Raw genomic sequence first — 21,349 nt, 5'->3', positions numbered from 1 at the left:
GGAATACAGAAAGGAAAGTTGTATTTTCTCAGACTGAAAATCCTTCTGATCTCGTGTCCTGCTCTGGTAGTTGCCAGGAACAATTGGGAGGTTGAGGACTCGTGCTGGCCAGTTGCCTTTTGCTTTGATGAGAAGGTCTCTCACTTTTTAGGGGACTGTGAATTAATGTTGTAATTTTCCAGCCTTAAATGGAATTGAGAAGTAAACAAAGTTAAGAGTTGCTCTTGCGCACAGAATCTGTTTCTCAGATTGGCATGAGAAGACTGTAGTCCTGTTGCCTTGTACATCTTGGTCTTTTATCACAAACAGCTGTCTTGGACACCAAATAATTAGAAGACAAAATAGCCTTCACAAGATGTCTTCAAGGAGCTAAAGCAGCATTTTCAGGAGCAGGCACAAAAACTCCTCTAATGAGTATTCCTTTTAAGGCTTTTTGGAAGTCTTGACTCTGACTAAGTCACAGAAGATTCCATACTTGGTAGATGTTCTGCATTCTTGCTCTGGGCGTAAAGGTGCGTGCATGATAATGAAGTGCATAATCAGATGTGGACTCACTAATGCAGACTCTGCATCTCTTTTCCAACGCTGGCCCAGGAGCAAATGGTCTCTTAAAAAGCAGGTAGTTGTGAGGAGACTGAATGCATCTGAGCCCTTAGCAGAAAGTCCCTTGGTACAGCCCATGCTTCTATGCTAGGAGATCCCCTCCCACCCATCTGTTACCTGCATGCTAGGTGCTGATCCAAAGCAAGCTTCTTCTGAGGCTAGATAAGAAGAATTTCATGTTTTCACTTCGGCTGAATATTCTGGGGGAAAAAAGCATTTCAAATTATTCTGGAAAGGATGAGCATGTCCACACAAGAGTATTATGCTATGCATCACTCTTCTTTTGCAGCTCAGAACTCCTTTTTTGCAGAAGTCCTTCTGCTGAGATGTATGTTCCTGAGAAATTTGTGTATTTCAACAAGCCAAATGATTCTGTATATGGTCCTTCATTCAGAATCTGACTGCATTTCAATTTTCTATATGAACTTCTGAACTTTCCAGAACTTGATCCAGATTGCTTTGAATATTATAGTACACTAGTGACAAGGATGAAATCTATTGTCATATGAAAGCTTCTATCAAGCCTTGAATACAGCCTATGGTTTAAAAATGAAGTACTGTAGGCTGTATTTGATATATTTGTTTTTACTTCATTTTGTAGCCTCAATGGACAGCAATGAAAAATGCTGCTTGTTGCAAGATCTTGCCTGTTATATATTCCTCCCCTAGTCTTCGTGTCAGTACCACTAGCGATGGCAAAGAAGCATTTGGTTTCTATGTACCTCCTGGTCCCCCATGCATCCTTTTTAACAGCAGTTATGTGAGGTTGGATCCTGGGAAAGCCAAGAGTAGTGGTGTCTTGGCATGGTTATCAATAGATAAATGCTCGCTGAACCTGCATTAGTTCACAGTGTGATTTATCTTGAAATAGATCCCTATATAGGAAATGGTTTCTTGGTTTTGATTCTTGATGTGACCTCAGGGGAAAATCCCTGTTTCTTTCATCATCTCTTAGCCAGGCTTCTGACACCAGAATCCTGTGTCTGTTCTAATTTACCATGTGCTTAATAGGGAAGCAGTTCAGCACCTTCCTTTCAAGTAATGAATATGGAAAAAACTAATGCATTAAAATAAAGAAATTAATATGATGTCTTAAAAAATACATATCTAATTCCTTTCTTCTGCTTTTAAATTTGAAGTGTTCACCCATCCTTTAACATTTGTAGGTGTTTCTTCGGTGTTTAAAATTTTCCATTTTCTTTTTCCTTCAGGGCTACTAATAAAACCTAGTTAATGTCACAGTGTAAGGTTTGGCTCTTATCCTGCTTTCATATTGTGTACCTCTAATCCACCCTGTTGATAAAAGTAACTACTTTTAGCCGCAGCAAACTGCAGTATTACTTCCAAACAGGTAAACTACTGAAGTGATAATCCCATGGCAGAAGAGGATGTGTGAAGCGATAAATTTCTCCCCGTTTCATAAACATGGAGACCTGCAACCCATCTGTTTATGCCTCGAGGAGACATTTACTTGTCTGTGTGGTTCAGCAGCTTCTCTGGGAATACTTTACGATGAAGGAAGGAAATAATTTGCCATGAATTTTTCAGGCTTAGGTTTGGGTTCTGACACTATAAGGGAACAGCAGGTAGCAGAGTGCAGCAAAAAGCCTTGTACTGCAGATACCTTCTGAAAATCCAGCCGCAGGACGGGAGAAGTTCTCTAGGGAGAAAAAGGGATGACCTGGCAGGGCACTCAGCATCTCTCGTGACTGAAGAGCTCTTGGAGTTGTAGGTACATCCAGCAGTAACTGCTCTATTAGAGTTGTGTTGTGTAGAAGTGGGCAATTTGTACAGAAAAGAAACAGTAAAACTGCAGCGTGCAGTGATATTTATTCAAAAAATTGTTGATATTTAGGTGTTATCTTTCTCTTGATACTGTCTTTCTTTCCTGAGAAGCAGCTGGATGAAATGCAGATTTCCTTTGAGCTTAAAAGTCTCAACTTTTTATATTGCAGCTGCACACTCTTGAGCCTCAGCCATATGTCTGCCAGGATTTAGTGTTCTCCAGATCAATAAGAGATGTGTAGGAACTTGCTGCTTATTAAATTAAGTGGATCAGCAGAAATAGTCCTTATGGCTGTATTGTATCAGAAGTTTCTGGAGTAAGGCAAATTATCCTATGGGGAGATGAATATTACACGGCATGGACTGGAGTGGGACGTTGTCCAGCCAGCAAGATGAAGTTATGTTGGTCAGGACCAGCCACCTTTTCTGGGAGGCAATGAGTGAAAAACCTTCTTTCTTCTCTTTACTGAAAACAAACAAAACAACAAAAACCCAACAGAATGTGCACTGCCATCCAGATTTGTCCCCAGCTGTGGCATTGCAGTCTCATTCCCAAGCTGGCCTGGAAGGAGATTCATAAATGATGCAGCAGAAATCAGTAGATGTTACGAATGTGTGCTTCAGTGGTGGCTGAAGATAAACTGTTGGAACTACCTGCTTTTTGGGCACCAGCATTAAATTTCATCCAGTACAGTCTGTTCTCAGCAGCACAGTTTAATGTCTGTTTCGGACTTTAGGCTTGCAAATTTTCTTCTGTACCTGCTGCTTTCTCAGGTGTCTAAATGAGGGATTTATAATCACATTAAAGCACCTGTGTCTGAGTGTCCTAATTCATTCCAGGCAAAAAGATTTCGGAAAGTAGCTGGCATATTAGTAACACTGGCAGTAGCAGCTTAATAGTAGCTACAGACTCAGAATCTCTCCAGAAATTCCTAAATAATATTTATAGAAATGAAGTTCTCATTTGGCGCACTGTAATTGCAGGGCATATGACACCTTTCTTAATGGTTGCTTAGACTGATGGCTGGCCAGATCCCCGTTTTGGGCAGTTGCCCTTCACAGACAGGGTAGGTGCACGCTCTAACAAGATCCCTTTATTGTGCTCTCTCAGCAGGCTGTTAATAATGTGATTATGCCATTGGATTTCCAGTGGATCACGCAAAGAGATAAATGATGTACAACCACATCATTATTGATTCACACACCATCCGCCTCTTAGCTTGCTCAAAGAAACATAATTACTGCTGTTACGCTTCATTTAAAAGAATTGCAGCTTTTGAGCAGTGCAAACAGCTATTGCATCTGAAGTGATATTCTTTCGGGCCAAACCTTAATGCATTGCTTTATGTTTTCCCGATTGCAACCAAACAAAACTTTGAACAGTGTGAAGCTGTGTCTTGCCTGTTACTGTTCTCCTGGTGCTGCCCTACAAAACCACAGAGCGTTTTTAAAAAGCAGAGCATAGCATACGAGTTTCCGTCATTATAACAAACATTTGTAGTTTTATAAATGATTATATCAAGCGCAGTGTTTTGCTGATGTAAGGCTCAAGCTGGATTTTAGGCTCTGTGCAAACATGTGCAGTTTCAATTTCTATGGAACAGTGTGCTAAGCAGGTAGCTATTCTCAGATTCCATTGTATTTGCATGAAGCTATGAGTTCAAGCCTCTCTCACACTTCATTGGGACAGAACTGCTTGCTTGAAAGTAAGTTATCTCACATGTTTACTTCAGCCAATTTCAGTGAATGGAATAGAACGACAGCAAGTGAACACGTGGTAGTACAGCTCTGCATACATACAAGGAGGACAGGTAATGATGTGGCTCAGTAAATGCTTCAGGGTGTGAGAATAGTATGTGCTGGAACTTTGGGTGCTCTCAGCACTGGCCTTGCTCTGATTTTGCAGGAGCTGACAAGTTTCATCATGGCCTTAAAGTGGAGCAAGAGGAGGATAATGAAGAATATGGTTATTGCTGTTTCTCAAGCTGAAAAAGTAATTTTCTTTTCGGGAGCAATTTACTCCAGTGAGAAATCAGTGTTACTTCCTGTAATAAAATTAAAATAGATTTACTCTCGTGTGTGTCTTTTCCTCCCCCAGTAGCTTTCATTGGTAATAGGAGTAGCCCCTCTGAAGGGTGGGGATGTCAGGTCTGTGTCTCAGGTGTCTTATCCTCAGCAGGCTAACATCACCAAGCAAATGGGATTTCCAAATGCAATAAAAAAATGGAAAAAGCGGATCTTCAGGGGCTGACAATGATCTACCATCAATAGGGAGGGTCCTCAGAGGTATGTTTTGGCATGAATTTCAGGCTTAATCGTTTAGGGAACACTGGGCTGCAGACCATGCAGACCAAAATGCCTGAGATTTCCAGAACAAGTTTTCCTCCCTGAGTATGAGTCATGTTGAGAAATATGTCCTGTAATCAGGGAAAGAAGAGGCTTTGTTCAGAAATGTCGTTCTTCTCAAATGGAAGGCACCAGGGAGAGTTTGTTTTGCGCTACAGTAATTTCTCTGCTGTATTTTGTTCTGTTTCATTTACCCTCTTGAAAGCAACTTTTTAAATGACTCATCTTAGTAATAAGGGTTATGCAAGCTCCTGCTTTTCCTTCCTTGCAGTGTGGCAAATTTGTCATTTTTAGTGGGGCTTCTCTGATACAAATGAAGAAAGAAAGCAGCGCTGTGGCTGAGCAGTGATGGGAAACCATAACAGGGCTTGGATCAGTGGGTTCTTGTCTCAAGAAACAGTACTAATGTCAACAAGAGTGAAAGGTAGAGGAAAACTCATGTTAGTTTTCTTGTAATATCTTTTTCTTTTAAATAAATGAGGCAGATAAAATTCTAAAAGAAACTCAGCCAAGGCTTTTATTTATTTATTTATTTATTTATTTGGCTTAGTTTGCTTCTGAACACATGAAAAAGTTAAAGCTGGGATATACAGGGACTCACCAGTGTCTTGGAAAGAAACATTGCTGGGAGTAAGGCCAAGTGTTTGGCTTCATCTTGTCATAGCGAAATGCCTGTCTTCTATTATTTATGTTCAAGGAGAAGCTGTTTTCCCAAAATATTTCACCTTGACAGCATTTTAGGAGAAGACAACTCTGTAAGATTTATGAAAGTTTTGCAGAGTCTGCCAAACTTGCAGCCTCCATTTTGGCTTGGTTTCAGTTCAGTTGTGCACAATGGGTGGACCCACCCTTCCTTCCAGTGCTTGGTGGCGGCAGCAGCTCTCTGATGTTAACTCCACGATGCTTGCTCTCATTTCTGGCCTGTGTGTGGCTGTAATGAACACAGCTATTAGTGAACGAAAAGGGACTTTGTGGATGCTTCTGTCAAAGTGGCATCTGCTGTTTCCGAGCATTGTCTTGCTCTGTTGTTCCTGTGATCATTTCCTACCTATGTGAAGGGTAATGAATATCAACAAATATCATGCTTTCAGTGTACAAACAGACTTTCACATGAAACTGCAGGTATCTTCGAGAGGAACCAAGCAGATGAATGAATGAGTTTTTGTGCTTTCGATCCAAGTTCTGGTGCATACCAGTAATGAGATTTTCCATTCTTTTTCTGGAGTCCGGATGTTCTGTGTGACTGACATTGCATCTCCTTAATTTCCTTAAAACAGTCCTGCTTGTGAGCATTAGGAAGTCTGGGAGGTGATGGGATGCCTTGGAGAGGAGATGGCAGCCGTGAGCAGGGAGCAACCAGCCTGGCCTTAATGCTGGCAGGAGGAGCCTGCCAGGATGGAGCAATTCATGCCATCCGAGAGTCATCTGGCTAATTGAGCCTGAGGCTGGGAGCATAGACCCACTACTAGGTTGTTATGGGCAAGAAGAGGATTGCTATAAACCTTGTTGCCGTTTTGCTTTAAGCTTGGTCTGTTTAAAACAAAAACCAAAACAGTTGATCTAGTTCTTTATTCAAATGAAGCACAATAGGGAGCTCAGTTGAGGGAAATCCGCCTCAATGCGTGGAACATGGCAGGATCCTAGTATGCTGCTTTATGTCTTCTATATACAGTGATAGCTCTTGGGAATGCACTAATTTCAAAACAGTGCCAACCTCCAGGCTAATCCTTTAATTGGCTCAGGGAGAGAATGATGATTGTATGCCGTTGGAGGCGTGGAATTACAGCTCCAGCAATTTGCACCCAAGTGTTAAGGTAAGAAGGTTGTGAAGGCACCAGTTGTGGTGCTGTAATACTACAGCACGGCTGGAAGCAGAAGCTTAAATAGATCAATGTGCTTTGAGGGCTAGAAGTGTGGTAGAGGACTAAAAATATACTCTTGGTCATTCATGTTGTATTATTATGCAAAATTGTGTTTTCTATGCCATTTTGAATAGTTTATCAGGAAAAGTCATTGCAGAGGTTCTGATAAAAAGGATTGAGACGAGCGCTTCATTCATTGAAAGGCAGAAAAATCTGTTAATATATTAAACAAATGGCATGAAGCTGCCTTGCCAGGAAGTCAGTGTTAACATGAGAGTGATATGTCCCAGACTGACTGTAACTGATGAACCATTTAGATCAGCTCAGGATGACGGACTAGATGAGCTCCTTGGATCTGTTCCAGCTCCATCCGATGTTCTGATACACATCTTTCCAAGGATTGAAACTGTGTCTGAGAGCTGCCCATGCTATCAGCAAGGTCACATTTCAGAGCAAAAGCACAAGAACTGGGTTACTTTCTGCAAGAGATTTTACACCTGAGGAAAATTTTCTTGCATCTTACAAATAGTGGGAATGAGAGATGTTGCTGCTTTGTAGGCTTGCCTGAATTTTTTCCTTAGTAGTAAATGAGAATGCAAACTGCATTCTGCTGAGAAATGACCTTTAGCTGTTTTTTTTGTTGAAGATGTTTTCAATTTTTGCAACCTGTAGATAAGTTGAACCAGAATGAGTTTAAAAATATTTGTTTTCTGCCTCTTGACTTTACGCTAATTCTTATATGCTGAAACAGCATTAATTAACACGGGATATAAAAGTTAGTTTAAAATTGTGTTCCAGTCCAAAAAAACTACTTTCAGGTGACCCAAAAAATCCCAAACGTTTGGTTCTTGCACTCAGCAGCTTGGTTTTCCTTCTGAAATATACAACACTCAACTTGAATCCTGATGCCTGTACCTGGCATGTATGTCAGAGCCCTGAGTTTTTCAGTGTGCTGGTGGTTGCTGCCAGACACATAGCTCATAGCATGCTTGCTGAGCATGCACACCTCTGTGCTGAGCAAAAGGTGAATACAAATGTGCCCATCACTGACTTGCCTTGCTTATATATGCTATTCTCTGTCTAGGAGCAACTACAATATTTATTTGGGAAATGTCTGCCTGTTTTAGGCTCCTTTGGACAGTTCCATGAAGCTATGGAGGGGAGATTTAAGTTAAATATAAATGTTTTACAATAAGGGTGATGAGGCAGTGGCACAGGTTGCCTGGAGAGGTGGTGGATGCCTCATCCCTGCTGACACCCCAGGTCAGGCTGGACAGGGCTCTCAACTCTTGGTGGAGCTGTAGGTGCCCCTGTTCATTGCAGGGAAATTGACTGGGTGACCTATAAGGGTCTTTTCCAACTCAAACAAGTCTGCAATTTCCTTTCATTGTGAGAAGATGACAGTTTTTACTTCAGGAAATGAAAACAGTAGCACATCTCAGCAATGCTACTTCTACAGTGTGTCACAGCCACGTGGCCACAGTGTAAGGACTTCTTCACAATTTCCCTGTGAAATGCTATGGGCTGTCATGTAGTACAATCTACGTATACCTTCAATACCAGAGGAGAAATCAATAAATCTGCTTTTGAGATATTTGGTGAGGGAAATTTGATATTTGGTGATATTTGGCTTGGGAAATGTTTTCTTTCTGTTCCAAGCATTTGTTGTAATGGTTACTCTTAAATAAGGGAAGTGATTAAACTCATAAATTAGAAGAGAATAGCAGAGAAGGCTTCTTATAGCTCGTCTCAAATGAAGACTAGGAAACTTCCACTGATGGTCTTCCTTCTTTGTTTCCAAGCATACTTGAATGAATATTTCAGTACTAATGTGCAGCTTACACAAAATTCAGATCCATATGGTGAATGCTTTAGCATTCTTCCTGTTGGCCCTTTCTACAAAAAGACGTACACAACAGCACACCTTTGGGATACAGTAGACTGATGGTGTCTCAGTGAGAATGGCAGGTCTGATTGCTCTCAGACCATCCAACATTTGAGAAACTGTACGAATTTCTGGACACCAGAAAACTGTTGTGGAACTTTGAGGGACTCAAACAAGCCTGATTGGTTTGGAGTCTATGTTTTCTGTATGGTTGCCCTTAGGAGACCAACTTAAAAAACAAACAACCGTGAAATCTACACATGTATGGTTTTTTATGTGCAGGGAGAGAATTTTACATACGACTCTTACAGGCCACAGAAGCTGCTCTGTGCGTGTGTGTGTGTGTGTGTATATATAGAGAGAGAGAGAGATTTATATCTGGTTTCAATGTCTGTCTAATGTATCAATGTTGATTACAGCATGGTTAAATCCAAATAATCACACAATTTTTAATCCTGTATTTTCTTCCAGTCAGTTTTACCAAGACTTCCTCTTTCTGTGTTTTAGAGGAAAGAAAAAATACAACAACAAAAAAACCCAAAATCCCTTTAAAACCCCAAATTGACAGAAATCCATGCCACCAATTAAGGTCCATAGTGGGCAAAAGCATCTTAGTGTGTCTTTAGTTGTATGGGAAAGATTAAGTTATTGTCATACGGAAACGAATTTTTATCAAAACACAGAAATGTGATGCAGACCTCTGTAAAAATAAATAAATAAAATTTTTGGGTAATCTTTGTGCCTTTAGCAACATGAATCTTTCGAGGTTCTCATGGAAGCTGCATGCTCTCCTACAACTTATTTGCAGGAGCTGGCACCAGGTGCCAAGGCTTAGAAGCCTGAATCAATTCTTTGCCCCTACTGAACAGGAGGGAGAGAGCAAACCCAGAGCCTGTGGTGCTTGCCAGCAGGCACGTGGAGGTGGAAATCCAGCAGTGATGCATGAGTTTCACATGACTGCCAGGAATGGATGCCAGGATGCTCATAGTGGCTCAGGCTTTTCTTGGCTCATGCTCCTTCCCCTGGTATGCCAGCAATGCACATTGAGCTCAGGCCAACATTGGCATCCTCCTTCTGAGAAAAAAGCAGGCTTTCTGTGGCCTTCTGTGAATGTTTTCTTTAGTAAAACATTCAAAATGTGGGAAGAAATAAACTGTTTTTCTTTGGAATCTCTAAATAAATAAGAGAGTTGGCATGTGGAGCTAGAGGTTTGCCATCTGGTAGTACAGCCCCCAGCAAGTTTAGCATGTTGTTAAGGCGAGTGAATGCTTATTTGTTGAAATGGACTGTGATTTCATTGCTCTAGCACTGAGCAGGAGTGTGCAAAATGATGAGCCATTTACTAGGGAGTTTTTATGAGAGTGTTTTGTGGATGGAAGCAATGAATTCTTCAAAAACAAAATTAACAGGCCACCATAATCTCATGTTTAAATTATCTGTTGGTTTAAGTTACTTAGTGAAGGTAATTATTTTGTATTTCAGTTAAATATTCCTGCATGGTGTGCTGGTGCCTATAGCATAAAAAAAAAGTACAGGACATAACATTGGTATGGCACAATACACTATTTATGAGATCTTAGCAGGTGTTTGAAGGCTTATTTTTCCTGGAAACAGAACTAAATGAGCACAACTAAAGCAACAGTATGTATTTTTTATTTTTTGTTGAGTTTATAAGTGTCTTTTCAGTTGTAGCTGAGAGCAGATGCGGGAGATGGTTTGCAGCTGTCTCTGCAACAGGACTGATAACTTAAGGGAACTAATTTGAATTAGACATACAGAAAAGCAGAAGACAACTGACAAGTGAGAATCAGGGTAAAAAACATAGGGATGAAAGTGAAAGGAAGATGAGTATCACATGAATCATTTGTTGAGGAGCATAAATGTTGTAAGGGGATGAAGAAACAGCAGCTTGGTATCTTAAATCATAGAATCACCAAGGTTGAAAAAGACCTCAAATATGAATTAGTCCAACTGTCTGCCTACCACCAATATTTCTCTACTAAACCATGTACCTTAGTACATCTACATGTTTCCTGAACACAAAAGGTTTGGTGAGATAAGCCTTGGGAACAGCAATGTATTGCTGAGACAAGCCTTGGGAACAGCTGTGTTGATTGCTCTATCCAAGTTTCTTACACACTGGAAAGGGCATCTTTTCTCATTCAGTTGTTTGACAGTACTACAGTACTGGTCAGATCCAGCCTGCAGTGAATTAAGTGCCAGGATTAGGTTGAGGTTGGATTTTATGATCTTGAAGATCTTTTCCAATCAGTGCAATTCTATGATTCTGAGTACACGGAGAGATCGTCTGCAGAATTCCTCATGCAAATTTACAGAATAAGTAATAGAAGTTTATATGTGGTAAAAGATAATGGGCACTGCTAGTAAAAGCAGGGAAGAAAACTGCAGAGGAGTTTTGACACTGGGAAATGGGATCTTATCCCACAAGTGTTCTGCTACTGCCTGAGGAATACTCTAGGAAAGTTGGAGGAATGCAGCTTTGCTCAAAGTGAAACAGATGGCCTGGCAGGTCAGGAAGGGAAAGCACTTTGGCCTTCTTCAGTTTGTCTGCTCCCTCTATCTGGCATAACTTGCCTCTTTTACCTTCTGCCAGTTGTAGAAAATACGGATCCCTTTAAATAATGACGTTCATTCCTAAGGCCCACAGCTGAAAGCCAAAGGGGAATACTGGGCAATGATTTTGAATACTCAGTGCAGAAGACAAATGCAATGCTGAAGCTCCAGTACTGTTGTCTAGTAATAGCAGTCTTTATTAAAACCTAATTGTAAACATGCTGTTTTGTTGAACAAATTAGTTCTTGATATTAGCTGACTGGAAAGACCAAACCTGCCAGTTGCAGTGAGTTGGAAAACTATCTATTTAAATTCAGATTCTCACAATCTGCTTCGCAAAGCAACAATTATTGATCCATAAACTGTAATTTTCAGTTGAGTTAGATGGTTTTTTTCCATGAAAAAAGACCAAGTAAAGACACTTTAATGAGCTCTCCAGTGGCATTGTTAGCCTGCTTCTTCATTTTTTTTCTTTATTGCACATGAAAGATGCTGAGCTGCCAGCAGGCTCTTATTTACTGGAGTGGCATGGAGTGAACTCTGACATTAATGCACCCTCCAGTCACCTCTAACATACTGGGAGCCTGGCCAGCTGCTGCCTTGGACTATAAAACTCAGTGCCTACTGGGTATTTAGCTTCTCCGAGAAGTCTTCTAATGAGTATATCTGTTAATGAGAGTTGTGTGAGCTCTTGGCTGTGCTGCTGCTGCTGTAAGACATCTCGCTACCACCAGTATTAGCGAAGGAGAGATTTTTTAGCTTTCTTCAGTGGGAAGTTGACTAACTTCTTTCATCACCCTGTTTGGGTGTTAAACATGGTATCTGCAAGAAGGAAGTGTTCAGAATAAAACATTCTGCTCAGCTTTTGCTGTAGATAATAAAAATGATGTTATCACATTTCCTCTTGAACCATATCTAATATCTCTTCTAATATCTTTTGCTACTAGTACAAATAAGGCTTAGAAATAAGCCTTAATTTCTCATCCATCATGAGTGTGTCCCCCTCTAGGGAGAAGAGCAGAAACTAGGGATGGTTAAGTGGGTTGTTCAGCATCCAGCAATGACAGGGACTAAACTGTGTATTTCTAGAGTCAAAGTGCATTTCTTCAAGTTTCCACTTTTTTTGTCCTTAGCTTACCCTTCTGATTTATCTTTCCTGTGATGGTCATTGAGAGTTGAGCTTCTTTGCTCTGGTTAAACTGGAAGTGATGCTGAATGTCAGATACGATCTATCCCAAAAGGGAAAATAGAGAGTCCTTCTAGCAGATCCAATTTTTCTTGAGTGTGTCATTTCGGAGAACCTCCACAGTGAGCCAATATTTTATAACGTGCTATTGATTTATTGTTCAAATGCCACAAATCCTCCACAAGGAGGTCTGATGATAAAAATTTATGGAGAATTTATGGCTTGGAATGTGAGAGAAGACAGATATATCTCTAAAAGCATTGACAATTAAGTTAGTTTTTTTTTTTTTTTTGTCATTGAATGCTACAAGTGATATTTCATTAGGTATGCTTAGACTTACGTTCTGCGTGTTCATCTATTGTTTTGGAAGCTAAAACTAGAGAATATACTAATTGCAGCCAAGATATTTCACTGTGGGCTCTTGCTGTAATGCACTGCAGTATACAGATGTATATTATGATGAAGGTGCAGTATTTCACTTATACAACAGTAACCAGTGGTAAGTTTGGCCTGCAATTAACATTTCTCTAATGAAAATGATATAAAATTGTCCACTGCTTACATATGTGGTCTTTTGAACTCTGTCACTATTAGTTAAGCTCTTGGACTTGTGCACTGCAAACGTGCAAGCACAGATGTACTTGTGGCACGCTTTCTCACTGAGATGGCATATTCATTAGCTGATATAAAAGGACTAGGTCATTAGACGACAATTGCCACAACAGTATGACCAGATGATAATACCCTCCAGTTTCATTTTATGGAGGCTCATGCAAGAAACAAAAAATTACACTGCCTTCTTCAGTAATTAAGGCCATATAATCGAATACAGGTCAGCCAAAGCTCTGCAGAAGGCAAAACTTGTAAGACATAATTACCAGGGCTCAGTGATATCGTGTGCTCTCTTCAGGTAGCCACATATCAGGTTTCTTAATCCCTGGTCCCAGGAAGATAAGCTCTCTTGCTCCTAACTCCAGGGACATCTGCTTTCGAGCCAATAGCCTTTTCTCTCTTCAGGCACTGTGATGAGGAGCTGGGTCCTTGCATGCATGCCCTGGGAGCATGGGTTTAAGAACTGCGTTTTTTCAAGTGTCTGTGGTGCTGTACCTACTTATAGTTGGATTTATCACCAGGTAGTATTTAAGAACAAAACTGTGTCTTAAGATGTAGTCTGCAGCACTGAAAGAAAGATGCTTTGGAAAGAAAATGCAAGCATTGAGATGATCCTTGGGTCCTTAAGCATCTCAGTTAGATTTTACTTTTTCACCTCTGGTTTAACTGGAATCGTCCTCTGTTGACTTAAAATGAATCTTTTTTTTTTTTTTTTTTTTTTTTACTGTTTAAGGTAGCTTAAGTTTAGATGCTAGGATATTAGGAGAAAGCTCTTTGATGTTAGGAGAAATTTATTCTCCAAAAGAGTAGTCAAGTGCTGGAATGACCTGCCCAGGGAAGTTGTGGAGTCCCTGGAGATATTCAAGAAATGTGATATTGTAGTAAGGGATGTGGCTTAGTGGGAAAATGTTGGTGGTAGGTGCACGGTTGGGTTGGTTGATCTTGGAGGCTTTTTCCAACCTTGGTAATTCTATGATTTAAGACAACTGAGCTCCATTCTTGATGTGGAGCTCTGAGACCAGTTTGTGGTGTGTTACTCATCTCAGTAAGGGCCACCAGAAGGAGAGCTACTGTGTGAGGAATACAGGACTCTCAACTTTGCTTGGGGCAGACAGAGTAGCTCTCCCCCTTGCTCCGGATGTCAGACTAACCAATAGATTTCAAGCTTTGGAGTCAGAGACAGAAGAAGGAATAGATAGCAACTCGAAACCAGAAAGAGGTGATTGCATTTAGAAGATTCAGCTGAGGACCCAAGTCATGACTGTGCTGCTAAAAAAGGTGAAGGTCTTAGTGATGGAAGACTCTTTTCTGAGGGGCACTGAGGTGCTCATCTGCCACCCAGGAAACCTCTCTAGAGAGGTTTGCTGGCTGCCAGAGGCCCACATTGAGGACATGAAGAAGAGGATATTGGGTATGATAAAACTGGAGGAATGCTATTCCCTCCTGGTCTATTGAGCTGTGTTGTGAGAGGCTGCAGCCAGGAAATTAAATAATGTAAGAAAAGACTTCAAATCCTTTGTGAAGATGTTGAAGGGGTCAGGTGTGCGGGTGGTGTTCTCACTCTTCCCAGCTAGAGATGGGGATCCAGGCAGAAGGAAGAGAATGGATCAGTTGAAGGTCTGGCTGTATGGGTAGTGTCATGTGACCTAGGATGCACCTTTGACAAACCAGGAATATTGACATGAAGATGCAATTGACCAGGAGGGGGGTGAGAATATAGTAGCAAGCTGCTGGGGCTCATCACCAGGTCTTTAAACTGGAGGTGCTGAGGGAATGGGGTGTACAGCTGAGTGACAGCTGGGGAATGCTATCACTCAAGGAAGCAGTGCAGGAATACCTCAGATTTATCCTGGAGATCTGTGGGAGAGCACTTCTAGGAAGGTAATTTGTTCAAATGCCCAAATCAAGTGCCTCTACACCAATGTATACAGCATGGGAAGTAAGTAGGAGGAATGGGAAACAGTGCTGCACTTGGAAAACAGTGATCTTGTTGCTATCATGGAAACATGGTGGGATGATTCACATATCTGGAATACCAGGATTGAGAGCTATAACCTTTTCAGAAGGGATAAGCAAGGTGGGGAGGGGGAGGGGGGTTGCCTATGGATAGAGGAGGCAGGAAACAAACACGGCTGAGCAACATGAGGACCTGCTGGTAAGGCTGAGGGAAAGGAAGAGAAAGTATAAGCAGTGGAATCAGGGATGTTGCCAGGATGTGCAAGGATGGAATCAGGAAAGACAAGGTGTGGATGGAATTAAGCTTGGTAAGGGATGTAAGAAACAAGAACGGTTTGTTTAGGTATACTGGTCACAAAAGACAGGCAGAGGAGAGCAAACCCCCTCTTATAATGAAAAGGGCCTACTCGGATGCGGAGAAGGCTGAGGAGTTCTTTGCCTCAGTCTTTGCTGCTAGTCAGACTTCTTAAATCTCTCATGTCTCTCAACTTCAAATGGGAGTTGGGGGAGCGAAATCCCTTCTAGCGTAAGAGTGGAGCAAGTCTGAGACCAACTCTTGAGGCTGAATGTACAAGTCTATGGGGCCAGATGATATACATCCCAGGGTCTGAAAGGAACTGGCTGATGTTGCTGTCAAACCCACTTTTCATCATATCTGAGAAGTAGTAGCTGTCAGGTGAAGTCCCTGGTGACTGTAAAAAGGGAAAAAACACTCTCATTTCTAAGGAACGGAGAAAAAAAGACCCAGGGAACTATGGGTTGTTGAGGCTCATGTCTGTGCCTAGGAAGGCCATGGAGTGGATTTTCTTGGAAGAAATGCTGTGGCATGCATGAGATAAGAAAGTGATCTGAGACAGCCAGCACAACTTTGCTGGGAGGACGCTTCTAATCTCGGTTATTCTGTGGTTCTCTTTTTGTGCATAGGCCATGGTTGTGCAGCATTCAGCACCTTATGCCCACCTTCCTCTGCAAAGTTCTGTGTAGACACTCAGTTTATTTACAATTCACACAATTTATTGACATGGTTGCACAGGCTGGACCTACCAGAGGTCATGAAATCTCTCCAAGATGTTGAGTGGTCATTGCCCACATGTTAACAGCTCTCTCTTGCAAGCCTCCACACAGCATCATCTTTAGTTGCACCAAATCAGATTCCCCTGTATGCGTTTGGTGTCAATAGTTTATGGGCTGATTTAGCCTGGTACCACGACTAATGAGGCAGGGACCCACGGATCCAAATGCCGGGAAATGGGGAAGGGGAAAAAAGGAAAAAGGTAGGGAGATGGACTGAAAAACAGAACAGTAGCAATGATCTGAGGAGGAAAGTTTATTTACTAAATATGATATCAATATGCAATCTAACACAATACAATACAGTTGGAATTGAAGCATAGAAATCAAATTAAATGAGTGTGTGTGTTCAAAACCAAAGGCCTAACTCTAATGCTGAAAATGAGACAGCTAGGAAGCACACACTGCAGATGAACAGAAAGGGAAAAGGAGATGCCTTGTGACTTGCAAGCAGTTTTATGTTTCCCTATGAACAAAACTGGAAGCAAAAACTCCCCTGGGGAATGCAGTTCTTACCTTCTAAGAACTAGGTTCCTAACAATCAGTAGTCCATAACAAAAAGCAGTTACATGACATTCCACCACTTACTCCACAGTGGAGAAAAAGTGCTGGAGTGATATCCACTGCCTGATGAGCAGCATCTGCTGCTCAGTTCTGGAGCAACGGCACCCAAGGAGAGTCTGGGACAGGCAGGCTCTCCACCTTGCCCTTGGTGACCATACCAAAGTCACTGGCCATGCCATTCCATGCTTCAGCCTACTCGAGGCTCAGGAAGGTGCTGGAGTTGAGCTTGCACCCCAAGCATCACCTTTATGTCTCCGAGAAGGTGTCCATGGAGGGGATGGTCAGCTTAATCTTGCAGGAGCTGAGGGAGAGCAGCACTGTTAGGCGGCAATCACACGACTGAGGCAGACGCAACCACGCTGCCTGCACCTGGCACTGGAACCAGTGGGCATTTTTCTCCCCATGCAGGTAGGAGCCCCTGCAGAAGCTCTCTAGGAGGCTGGGCTCCTGTTTGCTTCTCAGCTCTTCCTGAGCATGGTGGGGAAAGCACAGCATGTCTCTCAGCAGCCGCTCTCTCATGCAGGTGCAATCCAGCTCCACGCACAGGCAGAACTTCCTTGCTGACGTCTCCTCTGTGTCGTCCATCTCTGGGTGGAAGGTGTGCCCAGGAGGAGGCCTCAGGGGCATCAGCAGCCAGTAGAGAAGATTTTCTCCAGGGTTGCTCCGTCCTTCATAGAGCCAGGTCACCCCGATGGCCTGCTGCAGTCGGGGCATGAAGCTATGGCTGGAGAGGCCTTGGCAGGCCCAGAGAAGGTTGTCCACCAGCTCCTCCGTGATTTGGCACTTGGCAGCCACGTATGATGTCGGCCACTGGTTGCTCCTGGCCCAAACAGTTTGCACTTCTCATCAGAGTCGCTGTCTTCCTCTGCCTCGCTATCCTTCTCCTCCTTGCTGGAGGAGCTTTCTGACTTCTTGCTCTCTGGTTTCCCTCTGCTTTTCCCAAGGCACAGGCAGAACCTGACCAGCAGGACGAGGATCCCTACAAGGAGCCCAGCAAAGACCCAGAGTTGACAGAGTAGCAAGGCACAGTGTAGAGCTTCTTCAGCTGCCCAGCTCTGCTCCTGGCTCCCCTGCTCCATGCCATGCAGCAGCTGTGCCATGGCCAGACACAGTTGCTGCATGTTGTGCTCATGCACATCCACATGTAGAAGTTCCAGCCCAGGTATCTGAAAGATCCCCAGCAAAGCCAGGGTAATGAAGATTACCTGAGCCATGGCCCTTAGGAGGTGTGTGCTGCACTTGCCAGAGTTCTATAGGGTGTGGTGCTGCAGCACTGACACACCCCCCGTTGTGACTGTCCTGCTGCTGTCACAGTACTGCAGCCACAGCACACTCATCTCTCCTGAAGCAGTCATCCGGGCACCTGGTGGTCAGGGTCTCCTACAGGTCTCCTGGTCAAGGGCAGCTTGTGGTTGAGGCTCAGCTTCAAGAAACATCGTGCCTGCACGCTCATCTTGATGGGAGATTTCAACCACCAGGATGTTTGCTGAGAAAACAGCGTGTCAGGCTACAATGTTGGAGACTCCTGGAATGCACTGAGGAGAACTTTCTGGTCCAGGTATTAGACAAAGCAATCAGAGGTGAAGTGTTATCAGACCTGGTGCCTGCCATCACAGAGGAGTTCATTAAAGGAGGTAAGATTGGAGGCACTTGGGGCTGTACTGAATGTGCCCTGTTTGATTGGGTGATCCTCAGAAAGATGGCAAAAAACAAAGTCAAGACCCTGATCTCCAGGAAAACAAACTTGAGGCTGTTTAGGGAATTATTGGATGAGATTCCCTGGGAAGCTGTCCTTAGAGGCAGGAGAGTGGAGTGAATCTGGCAGCTCTTGAAGTCTTCACCAAGTACAGACTGGGAGATGAACTCCTGCAGAGCAGCCCTGCCAAGAAGGACTTGGGGGTCCTGGTGGATGAAAAGCTGACACGAGCCAGCAGAACACTGTTGCAGCCTGGAAGGCCAATGGCATCCTGTGCTGCATCAGTAGAGGAGTGGCAGCAGAGAGGATTGTCCCTTTCTACTTTGCCCTTGTGAGGCTGCATCTGGAGTACTGTGTTCAGGCCTGGGGCCCTCAGTACAAAGGGATTGCAAAGCTGTTAGAATGGGTCCAGAAGAGGACCAGGAAGATGATCAAAGGGCTGGAGCATCTCTTCTATGAAGAAAGGGTGAAGGAGTTGGACTTGTTCAGCTTGGGGAAGAGGAGGCTCTGAGAAGATCTCATTGTGATCTTTAAAGGAGCTTACAAGCAGGTGGGAGACAGACTTTGTACACTGATAGTGACAGGACAAAGGGTAATGTCATTAAGCTAAAATAGGGGAGATTTAGGTTAGATGTTAGGAAGAAATTGTTCACATGCAGGAGTGGTGTGGCCCTGGCTCAGGCAGCCCACAGAGGTTGTGGATGCCCCATCTCTGGTTATGTTCATGGCCACTCTTGATGGACTCCTGGGCAGCCTGATCTAGTGGTTGGCAATCCTGCCTTTGCAAGGGGGATTGGAGCTAGATGATCTTTAAGGTCCCTTCTAATTCAAGCTGTTCTGTGGTTCTATGATAAAAACACAGTTTTCACACTGAATTTGAATCATTTCTGTGAGTGTGATAGAAAGCCTCCAAAAAAACAGAAGCCAGCCTCACTTTCACCTTTCAAATGAAAATATCAACACCAGCCTTCAACATTTGGTGTCCAAAAAAAAAACAAACTCTGACCTCTGCTTTTTCATATCTGGGGAAAAAAAAAGGAAAAAAGCCTCCGATTTTCAGTCTCAAAAGAAAAATTTATACAGCCTCCGATTTTTTGGCCTTAAAAAAACAAAACAAAACAAACAAACCAACAAACAAAAAAACCCACAAAAAAATAATTTGCTTTTTGGCCTCCAAAAGTAAACCACCAGCCTCCACTTAACATGACAGCAAGGGGAACTCGAAGGCATGCTTGGATGACTTTCCACTTGTCACGTATGTGGCTTTAATTTTAATGTCTTTCTGGTAATCATACCACAAATAGATACTTTCCTAAACCTAATTCTAAAGGGGTTAGTGTTGTTTTTCTTTCCAAAATTTAGGAAGAAAAGCTGGATATACATTGTGTTTCAGAGAAAGAAGTAGAACTGCAGGCAATGCTGTCAGGACAGCAGCAATTTTATTCAGTCAGTTGAAGTGGATTTCTTGTTCTGAGAAATGAGCACAGCTGGGCTAAATTTTTGAAGTACTAATTGATTGCTGGTTATTTAAGTGTCTGACACCCTGCCTTACTTCACTCTTCTGTGGAGCAATTGATTAAATAACAAGAACAATTCAAACAGTTGTGTGTTATTTCTTCTATGTAAAGAAAAGTATGTGGGAGATGGAAGAAGATCTCAGTTTCTAGCCGTATTTCTTGCCTTTGTTTTCGAATGTCATGCAAGCGAGTTATTATGCACCCATCAATGGAATATAGAAAACACTTTTGTAGAGTTTCTTGTGCAGTTTCTAAATTGTGCAGTAATAAAATACGAGGAATCCCTTGTTCTCTAGCAGGAGTTTTAAGCTATGTTTGTGATGAAGAAAAGGAACTTAACTGGGATTTTACTAAAACGAAGCCAATATTTCCTAGCAAAGAGTATTATCCTGGCAGAGATAGAGGAGGTGAAAGTTAGATACCTTTTTGTGTGTAAGTCATTCAAGGCAAGGCAAGACTTAACTGGAGAACAAATCCTCTGAATCATATGGGAAAGTGCTAATTTTCTTGGCTGTTATGTAACTGTCATTTCTACTTGGCATTACTTGCATCCATGAAGGTTTAACATGATCATTTTTTTCTTGTCTTTCTATGAATCACTGTTCATTTTTATGTGTTGCCAGGATTACTTAAGGATTTCTCGTTTCTGGCAGCTGGATTCAGTGTCTGAAAATGACCAAAGGGATAGGGCTTCAAACCCTGTGGCTGTTTTTCCAATTCTGTTAGGAATTCAAAGGAGCAAAGACAACACCATAGCTCACAAGGAGGGATTGCTGCATGAGCATACCTGTAAGCAGAGATGAAGGAGGAAGACTGCATGATTTCCTTGAGCCCAGTGTGGGCTTGGATGCTTATACCAATTTATACCACCAGAGTACAGCAGTCCTCACTTGTATTGTTTGACTCCACTTGCGAGGTGTTGCCTGAGTTCTGTAGCAGGCAGGCACATAAATGGCAGACCTTGCTCATGAGCATCACTGCAAACCTCTCCAACCAGCCATGTGAAGCAGGGATAAAGGAAGAAAGGTGGGAAAAATCTGTTACTGGAAAATTACTTCTGGGCTCTGAAGGGTAGTTTCAAAGCAGCATCTCTGTAATAACATGAACTGGGAGAGAAAAATGTTGGTGTGTTTGTGGAATAATCTGTGCCTGTTATTGGGACCGTGCTGTGAGGAGGACCACTCTAAGAGGTCCTGTGCTACAGATGTTGATGCCACAAGTGACTTGTGCTTAAAAGCAGCAGGGTTGGACTGGGAGAGGAGATAGCATTCAAGGTCTCCTTTGAGGTTAAGATTCTGTTTGCATTCTTTAAGTCTGGATGTCCTCAGAGCCCATTGTATGAGCACAGTGACTGACAGTTAGATGTTAAGTTCTAGCAGTGTTTTTTTTTTTTTCTTCCTAGTGTTAGCTGGGATCTTATAATTTTTTTTCCTTTGGTGTAAACGTTTACATCTTAGTGCTATGGTATGACAGAATCTGCTTTGACTTTTGCAGTGAATTTACTGGACTCTAAACAGCAGAGCCCTTGGCCTCGTGTTACACCATGGCTAACCTGTAAGGAAGCATTGATGTTCAAATTTGTGATCACTGGAAAGTGGCTTTGTTTTCCAGCCTCTGAGGAGAAACATATCACCCAACCTTGATGTGAGATCTTTGGCATTATGATTCTGTATCAGAAAGAATTGCAGGAAA

This window comes from Tetrao urogallus (assembly GCF_951394365.1).
Source record: "Tetrao urogallus genome assembly, chromosome: 5".
In the NCBI taxonomy this organism is placed as follows: domain Eukaryota; kingdom Metazoa; phylum Chordata; class Aves; order Galliformes; family Phasianidae; genus Tetrao; species Tetrao urogallus.
This window is presented reverse-complemented; position numbering follows the sequence as displayed.